Source organism: Peromyscus eremicus, chromosome 19 (assembly GCF_949786415.1).
Source record: "Peromyscus eremicus chromosome 19, PerEre_H2_v1, whole genome shotgun sequence".
Classification (NCBI taxonomy): Eukaryota; Metazoa; Chordata; class Mammalia; order Rodentia; family Cricetidae; genus Peromyscus; species Peromyscus eremicus.
In genome coordinates, this window is record NC_081435.1 from 48,009,815 (window position 1) to 48,025,577 (window position 15,763).

Below are 15,763 nucleotides of genomic sequence, written 5' to 3' on the forward strand. Positions count from 1 at the left end.
ATAATTTTTGTGATTCCTAACTCTACAAATATAGCCTGAAACTACAAACTGAAGTGGTACAGCACATTGTCTGGGTTCCTGTGCAGATGCCAGCTTTAGTCTCACCCAAGACACAAAACATTTGACCCCCTCTGACTACAACCTTATTTCTTCACAATTGTGGATTCATGTCCTTAATTCTTGTCCTTCTCAACTCCCCTGTCAATGCAGATATTTCCTCTGGTTCTGCTTGACAAGTCTCACACATGATGGTACAACCATGGCCAGTTTATCAGAATAACTGCCCTGCAGTGTCCAGAAGACACTCTTTCCTTGTAGTCATCCACAAATCTGACTCCTACAGTCTTTTCACCCTTTTTTCCATAACTATTCCTATTCCTTTGGAAGTAAAACTATGTATAACCCATTAGTTCTGAACATTTACCAATGTCTTATTCTATACATCTGGGACAGCTGTGGATATCTATATTGATTATAACCTCCTACAAATATGAGCTTCCATGAGAAGGATTAAGTAGTGCCTTAATCTATGGCCATAATGGAAAATCATTAGGACATGCTTTAATATTATGTCCCTTTAGCATAATAGTAGTAGTAGGTTCTGACTAGGGTGTATGTCCAGTATAGCCTTAGGTTATTGTCCAGATATGGTACCAAGTATGGGTTTCATATTGTGGAGTAATATTAAATCCAATCAGGAAGTATATCATTACTACCATCACATTCTTCTCACTATAACATTGGTGGTTATATCTTATCTGATCAGACATTATTGTAGCTCACAGAGTTCACACCTGGATATGATCAATGTTTAATTTTCTCCTCTGCTAGTGTGGCTAGAACCTTCCAGCACTATGAAAGATAACCAGTAGAGGTGGATCTTCTGGGTCAGTATCAGCTTATTTTCTCCATGTTCTATAACTCAGGAATGTGGTGTTTTCACTAACACGATCCCAGCATCAAGTTCTGGAAGGTAACCAGGAGCACTGGCAGTGGCCTATAATGACCAGGGTCATCACTGGCCAACAAATCCAAAAAAGCTAAGTAATTCCTGTGTCTAGGCCTTTTATTTGTTACCCTGTAGTGTGCCTCAAGGACATTGTTGCCCAATAGAGGGAAAAATCCATCTTCTTTTTGGTATGTGTATAGATATACTTTAGAAAGCCTCTACATTTAGAGGTTACATATGACATTTTAGAAATCTGGTAGTGTTATTTACACCTTCTACTTTCACTCCCCTCCCCTATTCTCACCTCCCAGCCCAATTTAACACTTCTTTATCCATATTTCTCTTTTAAATCCCATCTTCCCTCTCTTGTAAGTCTCACTTCATGGTCCCATAGTGTTTCAAAACCCATGTGGGTATCCCAAATAGAGCACACATATCTGAAGGGTGGAAGATAAGGTCTACACATAAGTGGTATTAAATGATGTTTGTCTTTCTGGGCCTCTCTTACCTTACTGAGAATGATTGTATCCTTCTCCATCCAATTCCCCATGAATTTCATAGTTTCCATTTTGTTTAACAGATGAATAATATTCCATTCTGTAAAGTTGCACATTTTCTTTATCCATTCATCAGCAGATGGGCATCCAGATTGTTTCCATTTCTTGGCTATTGTGAATAGAGCAGGAATGAAGGATGTGCAAGTTGCTGAACAGTAGAAGATGAAGCCATTTGGGAATATTTCCAGGAGTAATGAAGCTGGATCATGTAGTAAATCTATGTTCCTTTTTTGTGGAGCTTCCACAAAATTACCCCAGTAACTGAAGGGTCCAGAGATATAATATAGAAATATGGGAATGAGATAGGAATACAGGAATAAACATTTGTAAGATGAAGAGATGGAAGCCGACGGCCATCAGCTTTGCCAGGGAATGGGGATTAACCTTTCACTGGGCCCTTCCTTGTTTTATGATGGGCAGCTCTCTCAGCAACCCAAATGTTAGTGTTTTACTAAAGATTGCTCTCTGCAGCCGCCTGCACTCACTATCAAAAGCCAAGGTTAACTTTTAATGACTTCTATGTGACAACCTGCCTTGCATTGTTTCATATTCCTCCTTCTATGGGAACCCAGCTATGTCAGAAAGAGTTGCAGATTTGGAGCAAACGTCAATTAGCTGTATCAGGAAAGACTTCAGAGTTATACAAATATCAATCAGGTGAAACTCTGTAAAACCATGTTAATGGAAAATGGTTAATCCTTAAAAAGCAATTTGTCTTTAAAAGTTTAAATTAGGAATTGTAAAACAATTTTTGTACATACCTGATGTTTTCTGCTTGCTATAAGAAGGAGATCATAACCCCATCCCCTCCAACTGCCATAGTTACAGAATCCCAAACTCTGGCTGTGGTATCTAGCTCATTAGCTTTTTGTGCCCAATGGTGATTTTTTTTTTTTTTTTGGAATAAAGTTTTGCTTCTGGTTTTAGACTGTGTTTGACCCCATTGTTTTGTGCATAATTGTGCAAATTGGCACTAACACAAGTGGGGAGTGAGTGTTCTCCTTCCCCCACATCCACAGCAGCATTTGCTGCTATTTGTATTTTTGCTTCTAGCTATGCTAACTGAGGTGAGGTGAAATCTCAAAGTAGTTTTGACTTGTGTTTCCCTGATGGACAAGAATGTTGAGCATTAAATAGATATATTTCTCAGGCATTTGCACAACATTTTAAAGAACTCTCTGTTTAGCTTATACTCCTTTTTTGATTGGGTTACTTGTTTTCTTGATGTTTGTGATTTCTTTACAGATTCTAGATACTAACCCCGTATGTACAAAACTGGTAAAGAGATTTCCCATTCTGTAAGATGCCTCATCACTCAACTGATGGTGTCTTTTAAAATTATTTGAGACAGTGTCTTCCTTTGTCCAGTGTAGATCTAGAATCCCTGTAGGACTATGAAGTCCAGACAGACCTGAAGCTGCTAGTGATTCTCCTTACTCAGCCTCCTGACTGCTGAGATTACAGCTCTGAATCACTGTGCCTTGATTGACCCAGGAACATACTTCTTGATTTTGTGAGCCAAATCCACAGATTATGGGCATTGTGTGTATATTAAACAGCCCTCTCTGGGTGACATTGAAAGGATGTAGTGTCCAGCCGAACTCATTTCAATTTCATTGAGTTCTCGTGAGAAATAATACAGAGCTCAGCTATAGCAGCTGTTTTTAGGAACTCAAGTTCATCCTAAGCATCTCTGCTAGGTGAACATTGAGTAGTACAGGGGGCTGTAAGAATATATTACAGAGATTCAGCTGTATATAATAAGCTATACTTTGACCAACCAAGGTGTCCTCAAGAGGAAGTCATTTATCAAGGAATACAATACTTGGTGTTATTTAACTTATTAATATATATCAGCTGTCTTCTGCTATGAAATTCTTGTGTGCTCATATACTACTAGGCCATATGGCAAACAGTTAAGCTTCTCAGACCTTCTGATGATCCACTTGGTGAGACCCCTGCAGGGCTGAGGAGACAAGTGTGCTATAGATGCATAGCTTTGTTTCTTGTGCAAATGAAGCTCTGACCTCCCTTCCCCTGACAGGGAAACCAGCACTGCAAAGCAAGTGACTCAGAACAAAGGACGATTTTGCATACCCAGGTGAAGTAAAGGATGGGGCAGGATTCTTGGTTATGGCAGAGTCATGTGGCCAAACAGAAAGGATAAGACAGTTTCTATAGATGGTAGATACAGGTACATAGATGGAGAGAAGAGAAGAAGGCAGAGTTTCCCAGAGCCAGGGTTAAGAAGCAAGGAAGGAAAGATAGAAGATGAAGGAACAGAGGATGAAGATGAGGTCAAAAGCATAGAAGCTTTGGTTAGTACTATGAGAGGACTATGATGAGTAGGTACAGGGAGGAGCTCAATGTGAGGACTGAGCTGTATTTTATCATAGAGACATAAACAGATGAAAGAGCATGGTGTACATAGATTCTTTTCTCTCAGATAACCCCATGCCAGACATAGCATCTTCCCCAAGACCCTGGGAGGGATTTTCTCAGGGCAGGTCCTTGGGAAAATCCATTAGAGCAGCACCTGGTCACAAGTGGCAGAGATCAGCCAACACCAATGAAGACACCTGCCATGGTCAATGTCATCATCTGAGCCACTGGAGCTCATTTCCAGGATTGTAATTTAGTTAGGTGTTGATGATGTTGTTGTTTTCCCTCAGGCTGGATCAGGCCCTGGAGCATTGTCTGCTCACAGTTCTTAGAGAAAAGTGAGAGCTGTTCTGACCTTGGAAGGAATGCAGGACTCCCAGTGGACAAGGACAGCTGCATTTCCAGTCATTGCCAGGAATGCGAAACTGAAACTCCTTCCCTATGCTGCTTGTTGGTCATAAACAATGCACACTGGGAATGTGGGAAGAAGTGGAAGCAAGAGAGGGGAAGCTGTGGTTGAGCCTCCCTGCTCCATGGAGACTTCTTACTGTTCCTTCTCCCTGCCTTTCTGTTCCCTCTGCCTTTCCCTTTCTTACCAACCCACCATCCTTCAGCCTCACCACAGTACACTCGCCACCATGTTTTTTGTATTTTTCAACACGTTTTTATGCAGCCAGGCTGGCCTTGTGTTGCATTGGAACAGTTGATGAGCTTGAATTTCTGTTTGTTTCATCTCTAGCTCCCCAGGGCTGCCATCACAGGTGTATTGGTGTTGAGGGCTAAATCCAGTGCTTTCTGAAGTCTCCCAGCTGACATACCACAGTCTTACTCTTCATTTTTTTCCAAAAAAATTAAATAATATATATTTATTTATATAAATAGACATGGTGGGATTACAGGCATGTTGTCCTTTGTAGGACCATTAATCTCTAAAAGTGAAATATTGAGGGTTGGAGTGTTGGCTCAGTGATAAGGCACTTGATGACTCAGTGTAAATCATGAGGACTTCACTTTGAATTGTCACACCCACAAAAGCCAAGTGTGGTGAAGTGGGATCACTGTGCAGTCTTCTACCCTGCAATGGTTACTAGGTTCAATAAAGATCCTGTCTTAAAAAATAAGGTGGAGAGTGAGAGAAGAAGACACCATACATTGATACCCTTGCCTTCACATGTATATGCATGGTTGAATGTACACACACACACACACACACACACACACACACACGTCAAATTTGAATTTCTAAAAATGCTAATAAAAGTTTTTGTAAAATGTATTGAAATGTGAAAAGCCATTTCTAGCCAATGACATGATCAGAAAATGATTACCATCTTCTGAGTCTGATTTAAGCCTTGCCTAACTGATGAGAAATAATGATGCATATATTCTATACACTAATCTCATTTTATTGCTTGCTACAGATGTCAGTTACTTGAAATTATCTTATCTGTAGGACAAATTCAGTGTTGCATGTTTATCAGAAAGAGCTGGAAACAGAACCAGTGACAACCTCTGAGTAGTGTACTCAAAAGAGAACTAACTGCCTTACATGGGTTTAGCAGTTTCAGAATGACATACTTGCTTAGTTTCTTCATTACCTTTTTGAGGGGTTTAAATGTCATCAGTTGAATATAAAAGAGTATCTGTTCTCAGGACACACAATCAATCACTTCATTAGCTATTTGACCTTGCAATTATAATCATGTATAGAGAGAAATGCTGTTGTACCCAGAGTCACCCAAAGACCACAAAGAGACCGATCCGAATGCAAAACCAAAGAGTCTTTTTATTTATGAGTTTAAACCCGGGTCTCTTGATCCATCTGATGCAGCAGCTGAGCAGGAAAGATGCCAAGTAGCAATCAAGCAGGACTTTTGTAATGGTTAGGGTAGGGGATCTGGGCAAATTCCAATTCTAAATAGTTACAAACTCAGGATTGGTGCTTACTTTAGGTCAGAGATGCTTGGTTTGAACTGATTGGAGAGTTGCAGCTATAAAAAAATAGCCATATCATCTAACAGTTTATGTCATTGCAGACTCATTTTCCTGACAATTAGACGTTCCATTTCTTTTCTGCAGGAAACTTGCTCCTTCTGACAGCTATGGTATACAATCTATCATATCTTTTATGTTATGGCAGAATATGTCTAGAGAGTGTTGTCTATGTGGTAGTTAACTGTCTGGGTCTAGGGGCAACACATCCTCTGATGAATTTCCCAGGGTCTGCTCCCCCTAGCCCAAACTTCTTATGGGTTCCCCAGGGCATAGGTGGTAGGGGCAGCACATCCTTTGGTGGGTTTCCCAGGGCTTGCTGCCCCCAGTCTGACCCTTCTCTAAGATGGCAGCAAACCTGTCATCTTCTCAATGCAATGATGACAGCGACCTGCCAGCTAGCATCCCTTGGGTTAGAACAGTGAAAGGCCATGAAGAGTTTCAAAAGAGACACACTACCCTTCACCTAACTGGTGAGTAGGAAACAAAGATGATTCTCCTGATTCTAGACATAAGTGTTTGGAGTGAATGACTTACCAAGTTGTACAATGATAGAGTGTGTTAGTGTATTTTATAAATATGCTGTGTAGATTTAGTGCTCAATGGGAAAGCACCTGTGGATTGTGTGGTAGATATTTTAAACCAAGGAGAAAATTGTAATTAACTATAATATATTGTCCAGGACCGTCACATCTTACACATGGTGAGATGCTGCAGTAGAAAGTTAGTGCCATTCCACAGTAGATATAGACAGATGCAGAGATTGACCTCTCTATCTATCATAAACAGATGAACCTGTCTATTAATTCTTATATGGAAAAATCTGACTTGGACATAGGCATAGCTGCTTTCGCAACATTATATGCCCGTGCTGGACAGATGACTCAGTGGTTAAGAGCATGCACTGCTCTGAAAGAGGACTGGAATTTGTTACTGGCACCCATGTCAGGGGGCTCCACTGCCTCTAATTCTAGCCCCAGGAATTTCCAATGCCTCTGACTGCCCCTGCACTTACATGCACATACTTTCATCCCCACAATACATATGCATGATTAAAAACAAAGTGAATCTTTAAAAGATTGCTGAATATCAAACCCACTCCACACAGGTATATATTTTTCTATTTTCTCTGGTGTTTCTGTAGAAGACTCTTCAAAACACCATTCAGTGGCAATGTGGAAATGGTGCTCACTCCTCTGAGGTATTGCCACTTCCTCTTAGAAATACTGTCATTTTGCATTACTACTGGGGCAAGTGACAGTATTTCTATGGATAAGCTGTCACACTATGCCATTTCTCAGCATTTAGTTGGAGAATGAGTACCTCTTAACTAATGCCATTAATTTCTTTATGTTTTTCCAATTTTTTCCCACTACCCTTTTCTTCTCTATTCCCCCCCCCCCTTAAGTTCAGGTTCAGGATTAACTGACATAGTGGGTGCTGTCAATCAAAGCGTGTCTTGGCTTGTAAAATACATACCTTTGCATTACATCGATATCCAGATCACTTGTCCTTTTGATAGCCTTCTCCAAACATGGATGATATATAAGATTATTAGAATATTTTACAGGTGTGGTCCAGGTAGTCCAGCAATGGCTGTCCACCAATGGAGGGTCCAAGAATCCAGTTATATATCTCAGCTGGTCTTGAGTACACACTGGAATCCCGAAGAAGTAGGCTTTAATGGCACAAAAGGAATGGACTTGACAGAGAGGTGAGAGCAAGCAGACAAAGAGCAGAAATTTCCTTCTTCCATGTCCTTTATATTAGCTGGCAGCAGGAGGTGTGGCCCAGATTAAAATTGTGTCTTCCCACTTGAAAAGGTCTAGGTTAAAAGTACATCTTCACATTCAAGTGATTTGAATAATAATAAAAAAAAGTCTGTCATTGGTATACCCAGCAACTTGGATTTTAGTTAATTCCAGACATAGTCAACTTGTCAACCAAGAACAACAACCACAGATGGCCAACCTCCTACAAATAAAGTATTTTAAAGAAGCGAAACAGAAAGTCAGCATGACCCCACGTTAACATATCCTGTATCTGTAATGTGATATGTGAATAAAAACTCTTGAACATTCCCCATGACACTTCTGAGAACTCACCCCACAAACCTCACACCCCAAACCAGTAAGAACCTGACTCAGAAGTCAGAAAGCACAAGTGTCTGAAAATTTTATCTTCTTTCAGGAAAAAACTCTAATGCTAGCATTTCTTGTTCTGAACAGGAAGAGAACCCCTGGCAGTCATGACTCTGGTCATGATCACACAGAATATTAGGGAAACATGGTGTGAATATTGTCCCCCAGGAAAGGGACAAAGAGAGGAAACTGAGCCTGATAACTCATTTATAATCCAATGCTTCACCCAGGTTTCATTAGTCCTGGAATGGACGTCCAATACCCTCACTATCTGCAGGAGCAGAAGGGTTGGAAGGAAGATTCACTCGGTAAGGCAGTCTGGCACCCAAAAATTCCCACAAATCTGTCTTGTCAACCAAAGATTACCAAAACCATAGAAAAGTCTGCCATTGTCAGAGTGTTTCTGGATTGGAGGCAGGCTCGGATGGAACTCCATGGCTGCAAGAAAAGCCTCTGTTAGCATATCAACTTAGAAATGTTTTTTAAAAAATGGTTGAAATTCATGTTGTTGTGGGATGTTCATCGGAGACAACCATTCAGAAATGGGTTTAAGCTAATAGAAAGTCTTTTATTAGCCTGCTGGCGACTACTCTGGGTATTCAATATCCCAATGCAGTCTGGAGTCTTCCTCAGAGTTCCTAATCACAAAACCCACATCTTGGGTTAACATACTTAGTTAACAAGAACAATTAACCAGAAGTGAAACCACAGAAGCAAAAAAAAAAAAAAAAAAAAAAAAAAAAGGCAACGTTAGTACATAAGGACTTTCCTAGCACTATGGATTTTGGTAAATCAGGCCCTTGTTTTCCTTTCAGTATGAAATTTGTTGTGCTGCCTATGTGCTAAGTTGTGTGGCCAGAACGGTACTTCCGTCATGGCATCATTTGTGCTAAGGTCTGGGGGCCTGTTACAATGTTAAAATATATATGAAGACAGAAGGCTTTAAAGACTTGGTGAAGCAAATATAAATTATAGAAATGTTAGCTGTAATTGTTAAAATGTGCACTAGATATCTAGCAATGAGCCATGACACTCTATTTAGAAATGGATGTTCCCCATATTAGTTGAAAAGTACATATGAATCTATGAACCAGTCATTTTTAGGCCTTAATTTTTCAGCCAAATTTTACAAGTAAGTTTGAGATGGTCCCTGAGATTTCTTGTGTGTTGTATGTGTGCCTGTGTGGATGTATGTGTGTGTGTGTTGTATGAGTGTGGTGTATTGTGTATGTCATATGGACAAATGTGTGTGTGTGTGAGTGTGTGTGTGCCTGTGTGTATGTATGTATGTTGTATGAGTGTGGTGTATTCTGTATGTCATATGTGCAAATGTGTGTGTGTGAGTGTGTGTGTGTGTCTGTGTGTGTGTGTGTGTGTGTGTAAGTACGGGTGTGCCTGTTCATGTATAGAAGCCAAAGGAAGATGTCAGGTATCTTACTATTTCATACTATGCCTTATTCATTTGACGGAGGGTCTCTCACTGAACCTGGAGCTACGCTCGTGGCCAGAACACCTTGGCATCTCCTGTCTTCACCCCTTCCCCAGTGTGGCCATGCCGGCCTTTCACCTCCTTGTAGTTAGTCTTTGAACTCAGGCCTCATTGTTTTGTGGCAGACACTGTAACCCAGTGAGCCATTTCTCCATCCCAGTTTCTGAGGTTTCCGAGGGACATAAAAAGTGTTATTATCACCTCATCCCTACGAGTGATTAGAGAACAATGAGGACAGTGACAAAATGATGAGAGGGAGGCAAACGGGAAGCATGATGAGGTGCAGTTGTGACAGGAAAGTCACCAGAAGGCTCAGGATTAAGACACCTGCCTCTATGCCTGATGCCCTGAGCCATACCCCAGAAGCCACATGGTGGAAGAAGAGACCCAACTTGTTATGCATTCTTTTTATCCGTAAACAATGTTAGTGATGAGTGTGCGTTGTGAACCCGAGGACTGTTTTGTAAACGTGTAACTGAGAGATAATAAGCCAGAAATGGAAAATAATATATCCTCATTTAATTAAAAGTATGCAAGGAAAGGAGAACAGCCCCCAAGAAAGAGCAGGCATGAAAATAGAAAACAGCAAATTGCCAGACATAAGTATAACCATATCGATATATATATAAAATGTAAGTGGTTTAAGAAGTCAAGTAAAGCTAGGCGGTGGTGGCATAGGCCTTTAATATCAGCACTCAGGAGGCAGAGGAAGGTGGATCTCTGTGACTTCGAGGCTAGCCTGATCTACAAAGTGAGTTCCAGGAAAGGCACAAAGCTATACAGAGAAACCCTTTCTCAAAAAAACAAAAACAAAAAAGAAATCCAAGTAAAATGTCAACTTTGTTGAAAGGTATTAAAGAAAAAAATCAAAACTGTTCTATTCCCAGTCTACAACAGAACCACTTTAAGTACAAGTGTAGATCAGGCTAAAGTAAAAAAAAGAACAAATATACCACACAAATATAACAAATAAAACGTAAAAAGATACCACTGCAGGTATAGAGTGTAATGGATCACAATTGATATGTGTGAAAATCACAATGAATTCCACTATGTTGAAGAATTAATAAATGTAATAGTTTTCACTTATTAATGCAATTATTTCAAACAATGCAAGCTCATTTCTTCACAGTTCTGAACATAGAAGTCTGACTCACGTGTCTCTAACGTCAAGTGTTGGCTGGATTCTCTCTCTTTTTAGACATTCTCTCTCAGGAGAATCCATTTGCTTGCTTTGCTACCTTTCAGAGATCATCAAGGTTTTGGGGTTTTGTGTTGCTGGAGAATTTCTCTCCAGCTCCCGCCACCAAGTCCCGCCAGTCTCAGAGCCCACTTATAAAATAAACACACAGACTCTTACATTATTTAAACTGCTTGGCCATTAGCTCAGGCCTGTTATTGTCTAGCTCTTACTCTTATATTTAGCCCATTTCTATTAATCTTTACTTTGCCACATGGCTCATGGCTTACTGGTACCTTACATCTTCCTTGTCCTGATGGCGGCTGGCTGTGTCTCTCTCTCAGCCTTCCACTTCCCAGAATTCTTTTCCTTGTCCCGCCTATACTTCCTGCCTAGCCAATGGCCAATCAGTGATTTATTTACTGACCAATCAGCAACACACTTGACATACAGACCATTCCACAGCACTTCCCCTTTTCTTTTCTTAAAAAGGAAGGTTTTAACTTTAACATAGTAAAATTACATATAACAAAACAATTATCAAGCAAGAATTACAGTTACAGTATTAAAGAAGAGATCCTATCTATCTTATATTTGTAAGTTTAAGGTTTTATATCTAACTTATCTTTTATTATAACTAAGGAAAATTGTAAGTATCCAGTCTTTAACCACATCAAAGACCTCAGAAGGATATATTACTACCTGAGAAATGGAGAAGGATGTAAGCAACTTTTAGGAGTCTTGTAGGGTAGACAGAGACAGCTGGCAGCCTGGACAGTCATTCAAATTCTCTTGTAAAGTTGGGGCATCTGTCTTCAGCCCACAGGCCTAGAGTCTCTTATTCACTTTTCTCTGTGTCCTGTAGAATGTCTGGCAGTTTTCTCTGCAAAGCAGGAACCTGAAGGACCATTTTGTCAAGCAAAGTTCAGTGGTCACCTTTGTATGGGTCCTGCATGTCCAGTTGATCAGACAGTCCAGGCAAGAACAGTTTCTTGCCCAAATGGCTATTTTTGTCAAGGTGAAGATAAACTCCATATGGAGTGTCTTCGATGCCCATCCTCCTCTCTGAGGTAAATCGGTGCTGTCAGGAGCAGACATGTCTCACTGTCCAAAAAGTCTAAATTTTTAAAACATTTTAAATGCCATATTCTGTAGGTCTTTGAAGTGTTTGAAGACTACCTATCTATCTGAAATATATCTATGTATACTTAGAAGACTTAACTAACATGGCTACAAATATTATCATAGATGACTAACTATTAATCTATTTTTTAATTATCCATTACAATTTTAAATGAGTTACATAAACATAATACCTCAAACAAGAATAGAAATATATATACAGTATAACAAAATTAAGTTTAAATTTGTGTCAATAAACTAAAATCTGTAGCAATGTAAAACATTTTAAACAAGTTGTTACTCTTTAAAAGTAGGTTCATTAATCTACCCTTTCATCCTATCATATCTAAACTATCCCCTTTTTTTCTTTAGAAAGAGATTGTATTTATAATCAACCTGCTTTAAATAAAAATATTGGTTTTTCTCTGTCCCACACCAGAGGGCTCTTCTGATTTGGGACACAAGAATCTCTTAACAATTTTTTTTTGAGCAATATGTCTGGGTTTAGAGGGGGAGTGAGCCAATTCCATCTCTAAAGCCAGCTTGGTATATTTGGGAATTTGGGCGTAGCTTCTCTTACTACTTCCTGCTGGAGGGGGGCGCTGTATCTTATGGGGACACGAAGAAAATTTTAGGATCATGGAGTAGTCCATGAGGCTGTATCGTCTGAGCCAGTTGCCTTGGAACCATTCTGGATGTTGAGTCATCTGGGCCATGGTGTCATTGGAGACCTTTCAGGGGGTCTTGGCTGGTCAAACCTGATGTATCTTAATCTGGAACAAATCCATAGTCTCTGGCTTTCTGTGGAAACAAGAGCAGAGACTCTTTTCCAAAGCAACATATCCTTATATCCAAATTTTGAAGTCAAGGTACCTTTAAAATATACATTTTGGCATAACTCAACAGCTTTTGTAATCAAATGTTTTTCTTCAGTTATGAATATCAAAGAGAACATAATCCAGATTCTCTGTGTGGTAGCCATCTTTACGTGGCTTATTTTTTTATATTACCTTGAGCCTATTGCTTTAAACTGCAGCCTTCTAAGCCTGAAACGGTGCTGGCGCTATGGCTGCTGGCTCCGCCCACTTCAGCTTCCCAACATGGCGGCGGTCCGCTTTCCGCCAGCTCTGGGAGCCATAACTCTCAGAAATAGTGGGTCTACACTTTTACCAAAATAGCGTGTAGCCCAGAAACCTCTTTTTTTGTTTTGTACTAGCAAAGGCTAAATTCACCACACAGTTTAATGTGCTACTTGCAGAGGCCTCATTCCCACCATACTGCAGGTCGAGAGCGCACGCTAGGAACCCGCCAGTAGCTCAAACCGGCAGCTGCCGCTTATTTGAGAGAGACAATTAGGAAGCTGTTTTTAGTTCCGTTTTAGAATCTTTTTTCTAAGTTTTTAGGTGGAAACTCTTGCCACCACGTTGGACGCCATTTGTTGCTGGAGAATTTCTCTCCAGCTCCCGCCACCAAGTCCCGCCAGTCTCAGAGCCCACTTATAAAATAAACACACAGACTCTTACATTATTTAAACTGCTTAGCCATTAGCTCAGGCCTGTTATTGTCTAGCTCTTACTCTTATATTTAGCCCATTTCTATTAATCTTTACTTTGCCACATGGCTCATGGCTTACTGGTACCTTACATCTTCCTTGTCCTGATGGCGGCTGGCTGTGTCTCTCTCTCAGCCTTCCACTTCCCAGAATTCTTTTCCTTGTCCCGCCTATACTTCCTGCCTAGCCAATGGCCAATCAGTGATTTATTTACTGACCAATCAGCAACACACTTGACATACAGACCATTCCACAGCAGTTTTGGTTCCTTCCATCATCTTCAAACCGTGAGTGCTATAATGGTGCAACCATTGTTTAGGATTCAGGCCCCACTCAGACCCCTTCTGTTTCCCTCTTCTACAGGTAGGGGGCATCCTATGGCTGAGCCTAAGGTATTCCCAAAGCAAATCCATTGCTCAGCAGCACGGTGCTGTTGGGACATGGTAGGACCTCTAAGTAGTGGGACAAACTAAGTTTTGGGATCATTTTGGGTACGCAGTTGAGGAGACACTGAGACCTAGGCCTATTTCTCTTTCACTCCTCTGGTCCTCACCCATGAGTTGAGTGTGTGTGTGTGTGTGTGTGTGTGTGTGTGTGTGTGTGTGTTTTCCTTTCATGAGTTCTCCCCTCTGGTGTACTACTGAAGGTTAACAGTAATGGGGCCATCTAATCACAGATCACAGACACTGAAACTGTAAGCCAAAAGTAAACCTTTTTTCTTTGTGGGATGATTATCTCTCTGATATTTATTACAGTAACACTAAGTTGATTAACATGAGGCCTCTAGGTTTACAGCATGATAATCCAGAAACTTCTGCTTATTTCAAGGCAATTGATTAACAAATGTAATCCCATGGTCACCTTAAAGGTTCTTTTTCATTTGACTGAAAAGCCTTACTAGTTTCACAGATCAAAACTGTAGATGTATTTCTTTTAGTGTCCCTACCACAATAGGATAATACAGGAAAATGTCCTATTCACACCTGACAATAAATTGGACAACTTGATTAAATCAGCAATTCTTTGAGTGGTATCCATTTTTAAAATGACTCCTGAGGAAATAGACTACCTAAACAGCCTTTTGTATAATAAGCAGATTCATTAGTAAAATTTCAGGCCCAGAAATGTTTGCTCCTTATGATGTGTTTTAATGTTATAGTCTCTTGGTTTAATTTTGGTAAGTTATATATCTAGAAGTTTCCCCATTTTCCTTCCAGTTTTCCAGTTTTTGAAATGTAGGTTTCAAAGTACTCCTCAGTTACTCAACTCTCTATAGCTTGAGAGTTTCTCTCCAGCTCCCGCCAAGAACCGCCAGTCCTGGAGCCCACTTATAAAATAAACACATCGACTTCTATATTATTTAAACTGCTTGGCCATTAGCTCAGGCCTACCATTGTCTAGCTCTTACTCTTATAGTAAGCCCATATTTGTTAATCTATATGTCGCCACATGTTCCATGGCTTTACCTGTTGTCTCTACATGATGCTCCCTGGACGGCAGGTGGTGTCTCCCCTCTCTGTCTTCCTGTCCTCTCCTTTTTCCTCTCTGTTAGTCCCGCCTATATTTCCTGCCTGGCTACTGGCCAATCAGTGTTTTCTTTATCAAATAATCATCCACAGCAACTCTCTCTCTCTCCTTAGTACCTGTAGAAAGGTTCATCTTTTCATCTCTAATTTTACTAATTTCTATCTTCTTTTTTTTTTTTTTTGTTAGTTTGGCTAAAAGATTGTCAATTTGGTTTATCACTCTGAAATACCAAATCTTTGTCTCCTAGGTATCTCCAACATTTGGTAATATATGCTGACAAATAATGGTTATGTGTTCTTGACAAATTGTTGCTTTATTAAAATACAGTAGCTTTCGTCATCTCTTCTGACTAGTTTTGGTTGGAAGTTAATTTTATCACGGAATATCTATGTCAGGTTATTTTCAGTTTCTGTTTGCTTCAAAGATATACCACCCTCACCATGTTTTGACTCTGAGTAGGTGGATATCTTTATCAGTTAGGTGTTTCTCGATGACAATAGGAAGTTATTTAGTTAACTTTAATTCTGTGGTCAACCTCAAGGCCTTCTTCCCATGTAACATTTCATACTTACAAGTTCCAAAGTCTTAAATGTACACAAACTTCTAATCATATGCCTGCCACAAAAGGGTAGTACCAAAAAGAAGAAAAAAATCTTGTTTCCATTTAGGATCTCTCCAGCCATCAGTATGGAGTGAGGAGTCTTCATAGCTAATTATTTTGTTATGCACTGGCTGGTAGCAGTAAACTTTGTTCACTTCCTCTGTGCCCTCCACTGCAGGGCACTTTGTCAATTCTCTCAATATCCATCACCTCCTCTGTGCTTGCCCAAGGTGTACAGTGGCATGGAAGGTTCTCTGTCCAGGCAGGTTGT